Here is a 20,743-nt window from a genome sequence, read left to right on the forward strand (position 1 = left end):
TCTCTGCTCCTATGATGCTGCTTGGCCTGCTGTGTTCATCCAGCCCTTCACCTTGTTGTCGAGGAATACAAAGTTATGGCTGCAAAGAAGGTGCATAAAAAGCAAGATCAACATTAGATTTGAAATTTGAGATGTCTGTTCAGAAGTCTAATAACAGCGAGGAAGAAGTTTTTCTTGAACCTGGGTGGGAGGGGTTTTTGAAGATGCTGGCAGCCTTCCCGAGGCAGCAAGAAGTGTAGATGGAGTTAATGGATGGAACGTTGGGCTTGTGTGATGGACTGAGCTGTGTTCATAACTTTCTGTAATTTCTTATGGTCTTGGGCAGAGCAGTTTCTGTATCAATCTGTGATGCATCCAGATAAAATGCTTTCTATGGTGCATCTATAAAAGTTGGTGAGGGTCCTTATGGAAATGTTAAATTTCCTTAGCCTCCTGAGGAAGAAGAGGCCTTGTTATGCATTCTTGACCATTGCAACTATGTGGGAAGTCCAGGACAGATTGTTGGTTATCGTCACTTGTGCATTCGACCATCACCACCTCAGCTCCACTGATGTAGATAGGGATGTACCCTCTTCCTTACTTCCTGAAGTCAATGATCAGCTCTTTAGTTTTGATGATGTTGAGGGAGAGATTTTTATCTTTACACCACGCCACCAAGCACTCTATTGGGCAGGCAGGGTTTGAACACCTTAGGGGATGAAAGGTGCTTTTGAAGTACAGCGATGGGGTTGGAGGGTAAAAAGAGAGATATTAGCTTCTACATAAAAATCCCCCATTGTGCAAAGAGCATCCCCATCCTTAAAGATAATACCATCAATTCCTGCTGACGTTTTTAAAAACATATTTTTAAGAGCAGGCTATTCTCTACTACCTGCCTGCCCATACTAGCCCTATTACTGGCATGGACTGGTTAACACTTCTAACAAACTCATTTGACCCTGAATTATTTATGTACATAGGTTGAGAAGCCTGTTGATTTGATTCCCTGTATTCTGGGCGTCAATTTTGGATGGAAGATAGGACCTGCCCTACTTTACATGCCATTTCACCCCCAACCTACTCGAAACTCAGGAGTAAGGAAGTACCAACCCCATGACTTAGGTCTCTCAAAATAAAACATGAATGCACTGAAGGTAATTAACAACCTTGATATAAGACATACATAAAAAATTAGTGTGTTTTTTTGTAAAATAAAATGAAATGAAATTGATTTAGCACATCCTTTAATCAAAAATAATGCTACACAGTGTTAAACAGATTATAGCTCTGAACAGAACATTGGATCACACTGACACCCAAAATTAACATTACAGAGGCATTTTCTATTAAAATGGACTTTTATCCTTGGGTCAGGAAACCTGCGCACATCTGCACACAATCTCAGAGAGAAAAATCCTTCACGTTTTACTTTTTGTAATAAAATCCAAACATGCTGAGAACTCTTAACCTATTTCTTTTTCAGAGTAGTTTTCAATTTTGTTGTATGCTTTTTAATTCCTTTCTCTTTTGTTTAACCCTTTAATGATACTACAAGTAACTAATCAGGGATTTTTTTTATAAAGGAAGTCTTTTAGAACGAATGTGCGATGAAGGGTTTGTTTTAAACTCTGCACAATCTCTTCAATTTCTGCCAAATTTTATAATTCTATCACGTTCTTATGTCAAAATCTCCAAAACCAGTAAAATCTTGTATGTTGTTCACAATCTCCGATCGGAGGTTTCGTAATCATATTCCTGTGCTTGTGCTCCTTCTGTTGCCCACATTCGGCGGTTGGGCCAATTATTGTGAATTGACAACATTGACAACTCCACAATTCCCAGCCTCAGCGAAAAAAGCTGACGTTCTCGCCAGTCCTGGTGTTAATGGCTAAGTAGTGTCAGCCTCCACCCACTCTCTGCTGCTTACAATTACTGTCAGCCTTTGCTTGACCAACAGCTTCTCAGACTCTGCATCAGATGGTTCTGCAACCAACCCCCCAGCTTCAGCAGCAGTAAGTGCCTAATTGGCACTTTATCCAATGAATTTTCTCCCTGGCGTGGATAGGGTTTAACATGCTCTTAAAGTCACATGCCCCTACAATTACAGCAAAATGAGGATGTTTTTGGTCTTTATCCTTGTACTAAGTTAGATTCACTATCTCTGCCTATTCTCTTTGCTTAATCATATAACTCTCCATCATTACTAAATCACCGTTATCACCTTCATGTATGCTTCTGGTGTTAATCCCATTTCCCTACACTAAAGATTGCAATGGTACAAGAAGGCACTAACTTCTGCAGTCCAGCCACTAATATCCAGATCCCATGAATGAATTTCATAAAGAAAACTTTATTTGTGGTGCTTTTGCTTTGATCATTCCTTCTCTCTGTTATTCTCTTACCTACATTCTCTCCCTAGTGCTTTGTATCGTTTATTGAAATTTTGTTACTCCTATGCTCCTCTTTGCAGTTTTGCTCTGCGTGGTCATTCTCAGTAATGTGAAGTTTGAACACCTAACATAGAGATGAAAGCTGTGTTCTCAGTTTCCCATCTATCAGTAACTCTGACATTGATGAGACATTCATGGTGAGAATTTGGAGCATATTAACGCAAGTATTACAACTGAACTGTTTCACTGGTCACAACACAAAGTAAAATAGTTTTTGTGGTTAACAAGTTAGCCAATTAAATTGCTGATCTATATCAGGTTTTAAATAAAAAGATTTGTTAACTGGGTTTCTTAATTGAACAACTATTGTTTTATTATCAACATAAAACTTACTCAGTGAAAATGCAATAAAGGTTAACAAGTACAGTGAGTAGAATTAAATAGTAATTTATTGTCACTTATACTTTTGCAAAAAAATGCTGTGAGAATTGTTTAAGTCACCATACTCTGGTGCCTAAATTAATACTGAAATCATATACAAAAAAAATTAAGATGAAGTCTACCTTTGCTCAATTCACAGGTCATCAGTTCCCAAGGTCAAGGAAAAGACAGGATCCACATTCTTCACCGCTGCAGAGAGCTGACATTGAAGACATTGAACCTTGAGGAATTGGAATGCTGGGCTAGACCACCATGTCACTGAAGACGCCACAGAAGCTGCCTCAAGGACTCAGCTCGTCGCCGAAGCTGCCGCTGAAGCAGAACACCATGTCAAGGCTATTGGAATCCTGGACTGGAAGAAGCCACCTCAAGGAGTCCGGAGCCATTGGAATTCCACGCTGGACCTACGATGCCACCAAAGACATCACAGACACCGAAGCAGACCACCATGCTGCAGGACCCACCAGGACACAGGCCATGAGGGACACATCGTACTGCTTTCACTGGTGCAGCAGCCCCCCAAAAAAGCATCCTATCTCCACCAAAGTCATGTAAGTGTTTATTCTTCTAAATAACTTAACCAGCCAGACATGTATGCATGGGCTTCAGGAAAAGAGATTGGCTTTCTGAAAAAAAATACACATGTTAGCCAATGCATTATTCTTGAAGACAAAAGAATAAAGCAAAGGATGTTCTGACATCTGTTGCACTGATGTTCTGGAAAGTCTGATTATTAGTAATCTACTCAGTTCTCTCTGGCATCTTCACTGACACAACTTACTCAGGAAACAGAACATTGAGAAGATTCTGCATTGACGCTTTCAGGAAACAAAAGATTTTCCTCTAAACTCGACAAGAGGGTATTCTTTTCAGAAATGGGAGAAATCAGTTGGGCAGTCCTTCCTTGTAGGCTTCTTCCCCATAAATGTAGACTATTTAAAAACAAGAACCTCACCAAGTCTTTGATTATGTTGATTGCTTTCCCAAGCCTGCAGGAAGTATAGATGGAGTCAATGGATGGAAGAATGGTTTGCATGATGGACTGGGCTATGTACCACACTCTCTGGAATTTCTTGCAGTCTTGAGAAGAGCAGTTGCCATACCATGTTGTGATGCATCTGGATAGGATGCTTTCTTTGGTGCATCAATAAAAATTAGTAAGAGTCCTTGTACACATGTTGAATTTCCTTAGCCTCCTAGGGAAGTAGTGTCATAGGGTTATACAGCGTGAAAACAGACCCTTTGGTCCAATCATCTATGCCGACCGTAATCCCAGTCCACCTGCCTTCACTTGGCCCATATTCCTCCAAACATTTCTTATTCAAGTGCTTATCTAAATGTCTTTTAAATGTTGTAACAGTACCTGCATCTACCACTTCCTCTGAAAGTTCATTTCACACATGAACTACCCTCTGTGTAAAAAAAATTTCCCCTTGTCTTTTTTAAACCTTTCTTTCTTCACCGTACAAACGTGCCCCCTGGTCTTGCAATCCCCCACCACAGGAAAAAGACATATGTCATTCACCTTATCAATACTCCTCATGATTTTATAAACCTCTATAAGGTCACCCCTCAATCTCCTATGCTCCAGTGAAAAAAGTCATAACCTGTCCATCCTCTCCTTAAAACTCAAGCCCTCCATTCGTGGAAACATCTTGGTAAATCTCTTCTGAACACTCTCCTTCCTATAACAGGGCAACCAGAACTGGACACAGTACTCCAGAGGAGGCCTCACTGATGTCAACATAATGTCCCAACTCCTATACTCCAAACTCTGAGCAATGAAGGCAAGTGTGCTAAATGCCTTCTTAACCACCCTACCTAAATAGAGATATTGTTATTTTTCGACCATCTCATCGACATGGGTGGACCAGGACAGATTGTTAGTGAATGTCACTTCCAGGAGCTTGATACTGTCAAACATGTCCGCCTCAGCAGCATTGATGCAGACAGGGGTATGCCCTCCACACTGCTTCCTAAGTCAATGACCAGCTTCTTTGTTTTGCTGACACTGATGGACAGATTGTTATCTTTACACCATGACGCTAAGCACTCAATCTCTTTCCTGTACTCTGTCTTGTTGTTGTTTGAGATCTAATCTACAATTGTGGAGTCATCAGCAAATTTGTAAATGGAGTTGGGGCAGAATTTGCCCGTACAGTCATGAGGGTATGAGGAGTATAGTAGGAGGCTGAGAATGTAACTTTGTGGGGGATCAGTGTTGACGATTATGGAGGAGGAGGAGGTTTGTCACCCATTCTTACTGATTATGGTCTATGGGTCAGGAAGTCAAGGATCCAGTTACAGACATGGGAGCTGAGACCTAGGTCTCGGAGTTTAGAGGTGAGTTTGTTTGGAATTTTGGTGCTACAGGCAGAACTGTAATCAATAAATAGAAGCCTGACGTAGATATCCTTGTTATCCAGATGTTTCAGGGATGAGTGTAGGGCCAGGGAGATGGCATCTGCTTGGACCAGTTGCACCGGATGGCGAATTGCAAAGGAACAAGGCAATTTGGTCGGCTGGAATTGATGTGAACCATGACTAACCTCTTGAAGCTCTTCATAATTATGGAGGTCAGAACCACCGGGCAGTAGTCATTCAAGCAAGCTGCATGATTTTTCTTTGGCACCAGGATGATGGTGGTCTAATTAAGGTAGGTGGAGACTTCAGATCATCGTAAGGACAGATTAAAGATGTCTGTGAATCCACCCACCAGCTGGTCTGAGTGCATGGCTGGAAACTCCATCTAGACCAGTTGTATTCCATGAGTTCACTCTCAAGAAGGTCAATCTAACGTCTGCAGCAGTGACTGTGAGTACAGGTGTATCCAAGGCTGTTAGGATAGATGACATCATTTCACTGACCTTCTGTTTAAAGTGAGCATAGAATGCATTGACCTCGTTGGATAGGGATGTACTGTTGCCTGTGATTCTGTTCAACTTTGTTTTGCAGCCCGTTATGTTGTGTAAGCTTTACCACAAATGACAGATGCCTGTGTGGTTAGTCTGGGTCTTAAGCCTAGTTTGATATTGCCTCTTGGAGTCTCTGATGGTCTTACAAATGTCACACCTGGATTCCCTATATGGGTCAGGGTTGTCCAACTCGTATGCCTCAGACCTGGACTTCAGTCGGGAGTAGATCTCCCGGTTTATCAATGGTTTCCAGTTGGGGAACATTCGGATTAACTTCTTCAGCACACAGTCATCTACACACTTACTAATGAAGTCTGTAATGGTAGTGGTATACTTGTGTAGGTTGGGAGCTGTGTTCTTGATAATGGAGCCGTCCACCAACTTTAAACAGTCCTGGAGAAGCTCTTCCGTTGCCTCAGACCAACACTGCTCTACTTTCTCTACTGGGACCTCACACTTCAATTTCTGCTTGTAAGCTGAGAGAAGGAGCACAGCCTTGTGATCTGATTTTCCAAAATGTGAACAGGGGATAGCAATGGTCAAAGATGCTCAAACCTCTGGTGGGACAGCAGACATGTTGATGGTATTTTGGTAACACGTTATTGATGTTGGCCTGGTTGCTGTCACTGGTGATGATGAACAAGGCCTTGTGGTATTCTGTCTGGAGATTGTTTGTACCGTTGTATACTTCAGCAAGTGCACTCCCACCAGCTGGTCTGAGTGCATGGCCAGAGACTCCACCTAGACCAGTTGTGGGAGGTAGACCACTGTGAGGACAGCAGAGGGGAACCCTCATGGCAGGTAGGAGAATTGGTACTTTATTATGAGATATTCTTGGTCCGGGGAGCAGTGATTCGCCAGGATTGCTACATCTGAGCACCAGGAGGTATTGATTAAGAGGCAGACCCTACCATCCTTGCCTTGCCGGAGGACTCCGAGTGGTCCATTCAGTGAATTGAGAACCCGTCTGGTTTTAAGGGATGGTCAGGTGTAGCAGGAGGGAGCTACGTCTCTGTAAAACAGAACAACAGAGTACACAGCAGTCTCTCAATTCCCTTTGGAAGGTGAATCTAGCTTTAAGATCATCCATTTTGTTCTCACTGGCTTGGATGTTTGCCAGGAGTATGCTGGAGAAGGGGGTACCTGCAAACCCAAAGTTTTAGTCTCACTGAAGCCCAGTGCATCTCCCATATTTCCTGAATAGGTGGCTGCTCCTAGTCGATCCTGGGCATCGGTGAGGGATGTCTGCTGCTTCGAGAGGTAAATGTGTGCTCCTAGTGGGGTCCTGGGCATGAGTTGTGGCATTGAATGTTCTGGGGGGGATCTTGTGGCCAGTTTGGTTGGGCCTTCTCAATGTTGGGTCACCGCAGGGTCAGGTCTTGTTCCCAGGCGAGTTGGTCCTCGGTTCTGGGTTTCCATGAGGAGGTCAGGCTTGCGGGAAGCCAGTAGGCCCTTAGTTCCCCTAGGTTTGCTAGTCTAGCATCAGTAGTCAAGCCTTGTTGGTCGTTGAGTCTTTAAACCTGAAACTAGATTTAGGAGAACATTATTAGTAGTTCTGATAGACCTACAATTGAGGTTTAGAAGAGCAGAATAATTATAAGATATGTAAGAATAAGATCAGCTATAGACAGCTTGTAAAATGTCGCCATGCTCTAGCGCCATCTTGACTTTTAAAAAAAAATCCCAATAATAATCCCAATCCCAATTCAATGACCTCTTTAAAATAACTAGGATATCCACAAAACTTGAAAATAAAATATATTTTCATAATTTTTCAAAACTTATTTCCTCTAAGAAACATTAAATAAGAAGGGTATTCATAATCCAAGATTCAGGAGTCGTTACCTTCAGCAATGCCTGTAATGTTTGCACTTCTTGCTCAGCTCCTCCATTTGCTTGAGGATATTGAGGTGAACTGGTAACATGAATTAAATGGTATTCATGTATGAATTGTTTAAACAGCTATATTTCAAATTGTGGACAGCTGTCCGATACTAAAATGTCCACAGTCCCATGCATTGAGTCAATTCTCTGCCAATGTCATGATACTGTGTAGATGGTTGCCTTTATGAACATAGGAAAAAGGAACAGAAGTAGGCCGATGGGCCTTTGAGCTTGCTTCACCATTCAGTAAGATCATGGCTGATTTGATTTTTAACTTCAAGTCTACATTCCTACATATCTCTGAGAATTTTTCGTCCCCTTGGTAATCAAAAATCTATCTATCACTGCCTTAAAAATATTTAAAGGTTCTGCATTCAGTGCCTTTTGAGGAAGGTAAGCCCAAAGACTCTCAACCCTCTGAAACAGAAGCATTTTTTTTGTCCTCTTCCGTCATAAATGGTAATCCCCTAGTTTTTAAACTATGATGCCTAGTTCCAGATTATTCCACATGAGAAAACATTATTTTGATTTTACACCAGGATCTTATATGTTTCAATTAAGTCACCTCTGACTATTCTAATTTCCAAAGGATACAGGCCTAGCTTGTATAGGCTTTGCTCATAAAACAATCTGCCTATTCTGGGTATTAGTCTGGTAAACCTTTTTGAAAGTACTTCCAATGCATTAGTTCCCTTCTGTGAGTATGGTCATCAGTACTGTACACAGTACTCCAAATGCAGTTTTACAAATGCCCTGAACAACTATGGTCTATGATAGTAATGAAGACCTTTCCCTTGAACTTGAAAACATCCATTCCAAAGGTTCCCATGGCCTTAGAGGAAAAGCTGAATGTCATTGTGGTTCTGGCTACAATCACTTCCTGTAAACACTGAGTCATACCTGACCACAAGGCTGATTACAGCACCCTTGCACAACACTTTTTGTCTTTTCCATTTCTTGAATGTGCCATTGCTTTCAGGAATTTTTCTTTTTACTTTCCAGTTGTCCATATTTTAAAATAATAAGCTTGTTTAAAATGGACTGTTTTTCACAATTGAGGCACTTTGCTCCCTCTGCTTGACATTCTTCACTTGTGTGCAGTTTGTTTCCATCATATTCAAGACTCTTCAAAATGGAAGATGGCATGGCTATTCCCATTTTGTCAGATTACGGTTTTCATGTGCCCTCTCTATTGCTGCCTACAAACTAAATTGACACTTTTTTTTTTCATAGCACTTCAGTTTCCGGTTAAGCAAACCTCCTGTTATGTTCCAAAGGTTATGTTTGCCTAATAATTTGTGCCACTTTTCCTAATTCAGTATCATCTGGCTGTAAAGGTTCTGACAACGCATCATCTGCTACATTGACAATGCTCTGGCTTCTGGCTTCAATTCTACCTTTTAATTCTGCCTTCAATCCTTCATAAGAGCACATTTTAAGTTTGCCAACAGTGATATTCAATTAACAAATCCATGCTTTCTTCTGGCTTCTGTTTCCTTCAATTAAATTTCACCCATTCAGTAATTAAATTTCAACAATACTGAAATAAGCATGTTAATGATAATATTCTAATAATGAATCAGATGGGTTAATTTATTTGAAACACGTTAAAAGTTATGAAGTCTTATTATTGTTGTGTTATGTCTCGTGGTCAGTAAAATAGGAAGCCTTTAAAAGACATGTTTCTGCTATCACCGTTGTATCCTAGCATGTGACCTGCAGGAATCGAGGATTCAGACTCTATTTTACACAGCGATCACTTGAAGCATAACATATTACTGGGAGTATGCTACTTTGTGTAATAAAATAACTTACAGTTAGTTCAGACACTGATGTGGCTGGGTGATGTAATGATTGTACATAGTAATTAGCTGTGATAAACATCTGTTAAATTCATCAATGCCAACCTATTCAAACTCAGATCCTTGAAAGGTAACTTAAGCATTACTGTTTCAGGTATAACACCTTGATGAAAGCCAAATCACATCACTTACAGCAGACCAGTTGGTATCTGTGTTACATACAGGCCGCAGACACACATCATACGAGTGATCAGGCAGCGTCTCTCTAAAAACAGAGTACATATACGGTATAACCCTTCTTACCAAAAGCATGTTTAAATATTTACAATAACAAGTCAACCTATGAGTTTCCATTAGATGGTGATTTTGTCTGAAGGTGCCATTGGCTGCCACAAATATCAGTGACATTGCCTGTTGTTCATGTTAAAGTTGTCAAGTTTTCCTTTCATAAACATGCAGGTGTTGTTCCAGAATTTAATAATCCTGTCACAGTATAGCCAAATTTTGTCACAGATTGCCAACTGATGATCTCATTCCTCAAGCTATTGGGTGGTTCATGTCTTGTTGCCATTTACTGTTTTAATCCTCAAGAGCTTCTGCTCATTTTAAAGTTTCTGGTTCTAGATCCTGAATGTATTTTCTTTTCCTTAACCTTCTCTAATAAATAATCAAACTTCTCAAATTTTCATATTTCTGTTTTCTTTGAAGCTTGCGCCTCTTCCATTTGACATTTCAGATGTTGTTTGACTTCCTCTATTTCCTGCTTTCGTTCCTTCACTGGTACTTCATTCATAGACCTATGGAGTTATACAGCAAGCAAAAAGACCCATCAGTCCAACTCATCTGTGCCAACCATATATCCTGAACTGATCTAGTCTCATTTGCCAGCATTTGGTCTATATCCTTCCTGTTCATTTACCCATCCAAATGCCTTTTTTTCCCTTTACTCATTCACGGGATGAGGACATTGCTGGCTAGGCAGCATTTATTGCCCATCCCTAATTGCCCAGAGTGCAGTTAAGAGTCAACCACATTGCTGTGGGTCTGGAGTCACATGTAGGCCAGACCAGGTAAGGATGGCAGTTTCCTTCCCCAAAGGGCATTAGTGAACCAGATGGGTTTTTTCAACAATTAATAATGGATTCATTATTCAATGGTCACCATTAGATTATTAATTCCAGATATTTACTGAATTCAAATTCTACCATCTGCTGTGGCAGGATTCGAACCTGGGTCCCCAGAACATTACCTGGGTCTGTGGATTAACAGTCCAGCTACAATAGCACTAGGCCATTGCCTCCCCTTCTTTTAATTGTTGCAATTGTACCCATCTCCACCACTTCCTCTGGCAGCTCATTCCATACATGCACCAGCATCTGTGTGAAAAAGGTACCCTTCAGGTCCCTTTTAAATCTTGCCCCTCTCACCTTAAACCTATGCCCTCTAGTTTTGGACTCTGCTACCCTGGGATAAAGACTTTGGCTATTCACCCAAATCTTGCCCCTCATGATTTTATAAACCTCTATTAGGCCACTCTTCAACCTCCGATGCTCCAGGGAAAAAAATTCCCAGCCTACTCAGCCTCACCCTATAGCTCAAACCCTCTAATCCCTACAAAATCCTTCAAAATCTTTACTGAACCCTTTCAAGTTTAACATGACCTTATTTCTGAAAAGATTTCTAGTGAGTGGTTTTGAGCTCCTTGTACGTGCTGTGCATCTCAGGATGCACTTGCAGGTTTGTCACTTTCTTCAGCATTGTTGTGACCTCAAGCTGATGTTTCTATAGCTGCTGCTGCTGAGACAGATCTGTTCTCTTTGTGAATCACTCCAGACCTTTCTGTAAACTGGCAATCTTTTCACTGGACTGCTAATTTGAGTTTGTAGTTCATCTTCTTTCTCTTCACTTGTGGAATGTGGGCATCACTGGTGGGCTAGCATTTATTGCCCATCCCTAGTTGCCCTTGAGAAGGTGGTGGTGAGCTGCTTTCTTGAATCACTACAGTCCACCTGTTGCAGATTGACCCACAATGCCCTTAGGGAGGGAATTCCAGGATTTTGACCAGCAACAGTGAAGGGACAGCAATATCAGGTTGTCCATGTCAGGATGATGGGTGGCTTGGAAGAGGAGAACTTGCAGGTGGTGATGTTCTCATACACCTGTTGCCCTTATCCTTCCAGATGGAAGTGGTCATGGGGGTTTTGAAGCTGCTCTCTAAGGATCTTGGGTGAATTTTTGCAGTTCATTTTGGAGATAATAAACACACTGCTGCTACTGAGCATCGGTGGTAGAAGGAGTGGCCACTTGTGGATGTGATGGCAATCAATCAGGCTGCTTTATCCTGGATGGTATCAAGCTTCAAGTTTTGTTGGAGATGCACACATCCAGGCAGTGAGGAGTATGCCATCACACTCCTGATGTGTGCCTTTTAGATGGTAAACAGGCTTTGGGGAGTCACTATTCCTAGCCTTTGACCTGCTTTTGTAGCCATTACATTTATGTGGTGAGTCCAGTTGAGTTTCTGGTTAATGGTAAAGGCAAGGATGTTAATAGTGGAAAATTTAGTGATGGTAATACAATTGAATATCAAGAGGCAGTGGTTAGATGATCCCTTATTAGAAATGGTCATAGCCTGGCATTTGTGTGACACAAACATTACTTGCCACTTGTCAGCTCAAGCCTAGTATATTGTGCAAATCTTGTTACATGTGAACGTGGACTGCTTCGGTATCTGAGGAGTCGCAAATGGTGCTGAACTTGGTGCAATCATTGGTGAACATTCCCAATTTTGACCTTATGATGGAGGGATGGTCATTGATGAAGCAGCTGAAGATGGTTGGGCCGAGGACACTACCCTGAGGAACTCCTGCAGAGATGACCTAGAGCTGAGGTGACTGACCTCCAATAACCACAGACATCATTCTATGCGGCAGGTATAACTCCAACCAGCAGAGAGATTGCCCCCTGCTTCTTTTCTTTCTCTTTCAGCCCTTCATTCATCTTTGTGAGCTGAGTGGAAGTATTCCTTCAAAACTTCAAAGGTGGTATTTTCAGGTTTGGAAATGACACTAAGTGAGATCTTCAACTATTTCCTCTGAAACTTCCATTTTCTTTTTGACAGTAGAGAGCTGAGATTTTAGTTCTGTTAATTCAGATGAAAGGAAAGTATTTTATTCCTCTATCATTTTCAGTTTTGTTTCTTGAGTGTTTCTTGAGTAGCCTGCTGTGCTTCTGCAAGCTGCACACAATATCTGCTACATTTGCTATTATATCTTTGCTGTTTGACTAATTTAATGGATTGTATCTCATGCTAGGTCATGGCCATTGCCAGTCCATCCATTTCTACAATGCAGAATATCTTAAGATCAGGCAAGTTTATTGTATTTACACTCTGTCACCATTAACCTGTATGCGGAAATGGTGAATTCTGAACATTTTACATTCACAGACTTCATCATGGCTTCCCATGTCTGTGGGCACATATCTTTTTAGAATTCACAAGTAGCATATTAACAATTGCCCCAATTTACCCAATAACTAAGTCACCAGTCCTACGCAGACAGATATTTGAAATTTTGCAAACAGTTTGGATGGTTTATTCTGAACACAACAGCAAACAAGGAGGCAAAATGTTTACAAAGTGTGCAGAGAGCAGGGAGTAGTTTTAATTTGGGTCTGTATTCTCAAGAGTTTCAAAAAATGAGAGATGATCTCATTAAAACCTACAAAATGTAGGCAGGGTAAGATGCAGATAAGGTGTTTCCCCTCTTTGGAGAGTCTAGAAGCAGTAGACATATCTTTTAAAAAAGGAGAATGCTTTTTAGAATTGAGATGATGAGATTTTTTTCACGCAAAAGGGGTGAATCTTTAGAATTCTCTACCCACTTATTGAAGTGCAGTCTTTGAGTATGCTTATTGCAGATATTGATAAATATTTGATTATCGATGGTGTAAAGGATTATAGAGATAGTGTTGATAGAAGGCATTGATGGGTTTGTTTTAAATGGCAGATTAGGCTCGATGGGCTGAATGGCCTACTCCTGTTCATATGTTCTAATGGTGTGATGACATTGATGCTTTCCATGAGATTGACAGTGTGAAACGTGCATTCACCACTTCTTGTCTCATTGTGCAAGTAGTCAGAATTTGGTTTGTCAATAACTTTACCTGCATGTATGGCAGATACCAGGTTAGCTTTATTATAGCTGGAATATACTCCTTATTTAGTCTGTTTTGCTTGGAGCACATTTCTTTGTAAATGTACCAGCCATTCTTCTGGCACATTCCCTCTATCAGTGACCTTTTCTGCTCCATTTCTTGCAAAATTGATTGAAAGCTGGGCATTTCCTTGGGACGTGTAGATGGTCACACCTTCAAGCTTGTTCTCTGGACTTGTAAGCTTCATCAACCTACAAGAATCAATTTACACTTACACTCATGCTTCAGTAGCTCTTCAACGCTGTACATCTTCGAGGGAGGCAATGGCCTAGTGGTATAATCGCTGGACTGTTAAGCCAGGGGACCCAGGTTCAAATCCCACCATGGTAGATGGTGGAATTTGAATACAGTGAATATCTGGAATTAAGAATCTAATGGAGATGGCCATGAATCCATTGCCAATTGTCAGGGAAAAGCCCATCTGGTTAACTAATGTCCTTCAGGGAAGGAAACTGCCATCTTTACCTGGTCTGGACATGTAACTCCAGATCCACAGCAATGTGATTGACTCTTAACTGCCCTCTGGGCAATTAGGGATGGCCAATAAATGTTGCCTAGCCAGCAAAGCCTTCATTCCATTAATGAATAAAGAAAGAATCTCCAGTCTGTCTCACAATTCTTCCTTGAAAGTTTCCATGAAGTTGAATATGATCACCAACTCAATGATTTTATTTTCCAGCTTCTTACTTGAAAAATCACGTAAGTAACCATTTTCTCTGCATCTCTCCATGAAATCAACTAAGAATTCTACCTAAAGGATATGAATTCTAGTTGATAAATCCAGAAGTTCCAACTAACATCTGAATTAATCACCTAATCCCTTTTTTTTGAGACCTTTTAGCTCTTTGGTTATAAATTCTGATATGTATAAAGTCTGTATAGATCTTCGCTACTAGTAACCAAGCAAATCTTAATGGTATGCTCTACTGCATTTGGCACATCTGAATCTAGAAACCAAAGCTCAATACTGTTTAAATATTTTGAATTCTGTTACGAGGTCTGCTTTGTCCCAATTTAAATGAGTAACTTTGTGGATATCCTGACAACATGACTTTGACCTTCCCTTTTTTGCTACGGATCAGCACACATTCTGATCATTGGACCGATATGATCCAGAACCAGGGGTCACAGTATGAGGATTCGGAGTAGGCGATTTAGGATGGAGATGAGGAGGCATTTCTTCACCCAAAGAGTGGTGAGCCTGTGGAATTCATTACCACAGGAAGCAGTTGATGCCAGAACATTGAATGTATTCAAGAGGTGACTAGATAGAGCACTTGGAGCTAATGGGATCAAAGGATGTGAGGTGAAAGCAGGATTAGGTTATTGAGTTGGATGATCAGCCATGATCGTGAACAATGGCCGAGGACCAAATGGCCTCTTCCTGCACCTATCTTCTATGTTTCTATGGACTTCCTGTAGTGGGATTTGATTGTTTACTAACCAGCTATCTTTAACACTGTTCAATGCTGTAACTAACAAGTACATTGAGAATTGTTTCACGACATTTAACATGATTTAAGCCTATCAACAAAATATTTCACCTGTAGTTTCACTTGTTTACTGACTAGTCAATCACGACTAGCTTCATCAGCACAATTGTTTTTCTCAGTGTTCATTGTCATGATAATGATAATGATCTAATAATCGATTGCTTGGTAAGGTTTTGTTAACTCAGTGGATTAGTTTATTTAAAACAACAAAACATATTATAAGTTATGAAGCAGGCATTACAGAAAACTAGCGGCTTTCTTTGATATGTGCAGTTTGTAGTCCCCAAAAGCCTTAATTACCAAATAGAGTTAAAACATTGTATACACTCAGCAAAATTATATTATCACAGCACGAGGCATCCTTAAGATGAACTCCCCTAAGGACAATGTACACATACAACACACACAGAATAAAGTAAATTCAGTCCTTTAGGCATTTTCAAATCTAATCCTGATAGAATTTTGTACTTGGTGAACCTTTTCCTCCAATTTTCCTGGCCTGGGGTTGGGAAGTCATTTGAGGTTGTACAGGACTTTCGTGAGGACTCTTCTGGAATACTGTGTCCAGTTCTGATCGCCCAGCTACAGGAAGGATATTATTAAACTGGAGAGGGTTCAGAAGAGATTTACCAGGATGTTGCCAGGTATGGAAGGATTGAGTTATGAAGAAAGGCTGGACAGGCTGGACTCTTTTGACTGGAGAGCAGGAGGTTGAGATGTACCCTTATAAAATCATGAGGGGTATAAATAGAGATAATGATAGTTTTCTTTTCCCGAGGATGGGGAATTTCAAGATTAGGGGGCACATTTTTAAGGTGAGAGGAGAAAGATTTTAAAAAAAGCATGAGAGGCAATTTTTTTTTACACAGAACATGGTTTGTTGTGGAATGAACTTCCTGAGGAAGTGGTCGATGTTGGTACAATTACAACATTTAAAAGACTTTTGGATAAGTACATGAATTGGAAAGGTTTGGAGGGATATGAAATAGGAACAGGCAGGTGCGACTAGTTAGTTTGGGATTATGTTCGGCATGGACTGGTTGGACCGAAGGGTCTGTTTCCGTGCTGTATGGCTCTGTGACTCTGGTGTTGTCCGTTGATTATGTGGAATGTTTTGGGGGTAGCGGGCCAGCTTCCTTGCTTCTCTTGAGATCTGGAGCTGTTCCTGTTTCTGCTACTGTAACAACTGTCTATTGGCAGCTTAATCTATAGACATTCTCTTACCAGACCATAGGACTGTGCTTTCATTAGAGAGTGATAAGTGATGGTGTTTTAACCTGAGTGCCACAATACCTAAAACAGTGGGCGTGGTTGAGAAGGAGAGTAACCTTAGCTGGTAGCAGAAATTGAAATTGCATTGTTGGTATTACTCTGTATCGCAAACCAACTGTCCAGCCAAGTGAGTTAGCCGATCAATGCCATGTCCCCATCATTATGTATGCTTCTGATGTTAATCCCATCATTCAACAGTAGAGGCCCCTCTAACTCTGCCAAGTTCTTAATGCAGCAGTGTAGAATTTTTTTCTGTAGATCGCGATTTCAGCTTTATTCAATTGCATCTCCATTTTATCCTGAATGAAAGAGACAATCGCAAAATGAAACAATCATATACACTTTGTATTCATAAAAGTTTGTCACGTTTTGCTAATTTCTTAGTTGGCCTGTATTGACCCTGAAAGCAACACCAGTGAATAATTGACCAATTAACTTAATTTACGATTTCAGCCAAAGCGTTTTGGGGAATTAGCCAGATTACTAACTGAAGTGTGAGGTTTTAATGAAATGGTAAGCTATCACTGAGTTTTACTGGTTATTTTTAAATGTCATTCTAAAGCCACCGCGTCTGAATTGCTTTTGAGGTTCACAAGAATAAGTCTCCTCAAGAAAATACTTAAAATGGACAGTTCATCACTTCGTGATAAAGATAATTATCCTTCCAATTCATCTATTAGCTGACAACAGCTACCCGAAGACGTTGTGGCTAATGAGAATGACTACAAAAACTTGCATTTAAGTAACATCTTCTGTATAGTAAAACATCTTCCCAGGAGCATCATGTGTAAATATAACACCAAACTGTTATGATCCTCGTAGATCATGGTAATTTTAAAGAAAGAAATATGAATTTTTCATTGACTGTCTGAAAGGAATACACAGCAAGATTTTACATTTTATGATTATTGCTGTCACAAGCAAATTAAAATAACCCCTCCATCAACTAAACATTACCTCGTTGCCAAATAATATATCAATCTACAGAAAAGTATTCCCGGTTAACTTAATAGCATAAATAAAAACCTCACAATATGTTTGTAAATTACTCTGCTGAGGTGCAAGTCCAGGTTTCCAATGTGATGGAGGCCCTCTCTGGCCTGGTGAAATGCCAAAAATTGCTGACAATCAGAGGCCTTCTGGGAAGTCATGTACATTTGACGAGGGTAGGTGCAATTGGGAATTGTGAAAAGTAAAAAAGAATGGGCAAAAAAAAGAGAATAACACATGGGATCTGTCAAAGCTGCCAAACAACAGTCTACGAACTGCCAAAACTGTCAAATAACTTGGACTGCAAATGTTGTTTTCGGAAGAGATCGGTTGAACACATTTGAATTTATTAGATGTTATTTTTATCAATAAGAGAATTTATCATCATTAGACACATTGTTTTCTTTTATGTCAGCCTATCTTCCATTTTTCACCCATGATAGATCGCAGGTAAGTTGGCATGGAGGGGAAGGGCAAAGGGTGGTGTAGTATGGGTTGACATGAGCCGGCACTATGTTGGCAAGTGCAGTAATAGATCAGGGTGAAGGGTATAAGGCATTATATACCCATATGGCCCATTCTGTAGAAGAGTTACAGGACTTGAAACACTAACTCTATTCTCTGTCCATAGATGTTGCCAACATGTTGAGATTCTCCAACAATTTCTGTTTTTGTTTATTTAAAATCTCTCACATCTGCAGTTCTTTATTTCATAATACTGTGATAAGTACAGGGCTATAGGCTAGTATTGGCAGTATTAGGAGGCATGAGAGTGAGGATATAGAATGGCATGGGGACATGAAGTTGCATGGGGTTGTGTGTGTGTGTGTGTGTGTGTGTGTACAGAATGAGGCTGGAGGGGTGTTTTTGGTTTAATTCTTTATTTTATTGAAACACAGTACAGTGCCAGTGCATGGAATTAGCCTTTATGCCTGTTCGCATCAGCAAGCCAGGGGCCCCTAGTTTCTTTCTGAGGTCATCCAGCTCTGCTCCCAAGGAATCCTGCAGTGCAGAATGAATATTTGACTTTTTCCCATGGACTGGTCTCCAGGCAAATTCTTGAGGGTGATGCTCCCTTAAGTAAAGATGACTGTTTAAACACAGCCATCTCGTAATATCCAGTGGTCAGTACAAAACCACATAAAAATATATTTGAACAAGTGACCAAAAAATTTGGTAGAAGTGAGAGGTTTTCGAGAGTGTCGAGGTTTTGAAGAATGTCCTAAAGTGAGGAGGTGAAGGGGAGAGTTCTAAAATTCTGGTCCTAGACAACTTAAGGTACAACCATTAACATTAGGAAAATTGAAATTGAGGATGCTAATTTCAGGTTAAAACAGTGTGCAGAGGTTTTGAAGTGCCTAGTTCAATTTCACACAGTGGCCAGAGTGGAAGGTAGAGCAGGCTATGGAATGGTGTCAGCACTGGGGACTGAAAACATGGCTTTGGTCATTCCGAGATTTAATTTGAGGAAATTTGTTCCTCTCCAATCCTGAATGTTGGACATGAATTAGGAGTAGTGGTGCCAGACTTGGATTTCGCAAATGACATCATATTGTTGGTCAAAGTATCACCCACATTCCAATACATGACCACTATTCTTGAAAGTAGATCACAAAGGATGATCTGAGAATTAATTGTGAAAAGAACAGGACAATGATGAGTAGATGTTTGGATGGCAACAGAATATTGAAAACATCAACCACTCTTCCAAACCCAGGAAGAAACATCTCCAGGAGGATGATGTTAATGCCCACAAATGAATTGGCAAAGCATCTAATGCCATCAGTATAGCTATGGATCTGTGACTCTCCATGTTACTAACTACAACTTGTTAGTGAGGCGTGGAAGAGAACAGAAAAGGCATGACATAAGTTGGACGTCTTACACCAGTGGTGTCTACATAAGATCTGAAGCATCACATGGAAACACAGGAACACTGATGAGGAAGGGCACAGAGAACTGGTCAGAGGTGCTAGGGTGACTTTGTGACAGAGAGAGATGGTCAATGCTGATGAGACAAGTCCTTTTCCTCCCTGATGAGACCATGGCATTAGAATAGATATTGTCCAATGAGTGAAGTAGAGGCAGCTCTGTTAAAAGAAACATGTACATTTAAGGACATCCTTCAACATCAAGATACAAGTTGATGGAGTGAAGATTGAAGAGTGAAGAGCGAAGAGGATTGGAATGGACTCGAACCAGGAGTAGAATTTGCAGTACATTGTCTTAGACAAAATAAAAGTAAGTAAAGATTGGTTGACAGGTAGTACTGAGGCAGAGCTGTATTGTACATTTGGAACGAGAAGGCAATGGGGTTAGCAGTCTACCTTAATATCTGTTGCCAAAATGTAACCGTCTAATATCAGTGGGTATGTAGAAAAGTGCCCATCAAATATCCCCCAGGCAGCTCACAGCCACACTCCTGCCTCTCCCCAAACCACGCACTGTTTAATAGAGATGGGCAAGAATTTATGTGGCTAATCTGCCCCTGCCCTACTTGAAGACATTTACTTGGCTAATTATTGATTATTTCAGGGCTGCTTCTCACATGGCTTCAATTTTGAGGTTGGTGAATGGGATACAGGTATGGGGGATTCCCAGCAGGTCACTCTGCACTGACCTTTGATGGGAAAGAGGCTGCCTCCCTTGAGGACTGCCTTTCACCATCTAGTGCTCCTCCTACCTCTCCACTGCTGCAACTCAATGCATGTTTCCTTCCCTCTAACCACTCTGACAAGACCTCTCACCCCCTTTTCCTTGATTACATCTTTGGACCTCACCACAACTTCCCACCGAACACATGCCCTCACTTTCTTTGGGCCTCACCTCAACTGCCTGCTGTGAAGCCCCACATATTTACTGGTCCTGAACTCCAGGACTTAGAATCTACAGTCCCAGTCCCAGTTCCAGTCCTGGAGCTGCTGGGACCACAGCACTATTGGCTTGTTAATTCTGTGAGATGAACCTTCCACTCAAAAGGAGGTGAAAGTTCTGCCTCCAACCAGTTAATGCTCCTCAGAATATTGATTGTCTGTTGGACTGCTGTGGTTGGCAGGGATGTCAAACATATAAACAAGGAATAAGAATAGGCCACTCAGCCCATTGAGCCTGCACTGCCATTCAATAAAATCAAAGCTGATCTGATTTTATCATCAAATCTACACTCCTGCTTATTTCTGATAATCTTTTATTGCTTTGGTAAAAATAATCTACCCACCATTGCTTTAAAAATATTTAAACATTCTTCATCCACTGCCTTTTGAATTATGGAATTCCCAATCTCTGAGAGAGAAAAAAAATGTTTCTTCATCTCTGTTTCAAATAAGCACCCCCTTATTTTTAAACTATGACTACCTAGT

The sequence above is a fragment of the Rhincodon typus genome, chromosome 7, assembly GCF_021869965.1.
Source record: "Rhincodon typus isolate 14 chromosome 7, sRhiTyp1.1, whole genome shotgun sequence".
NCBI lineage: Eukaryota > Metazoa > Chordata > Chondrichthyes > Orectolobiformes > Rhincodontidae > Rhincodon > Rhincodon typus.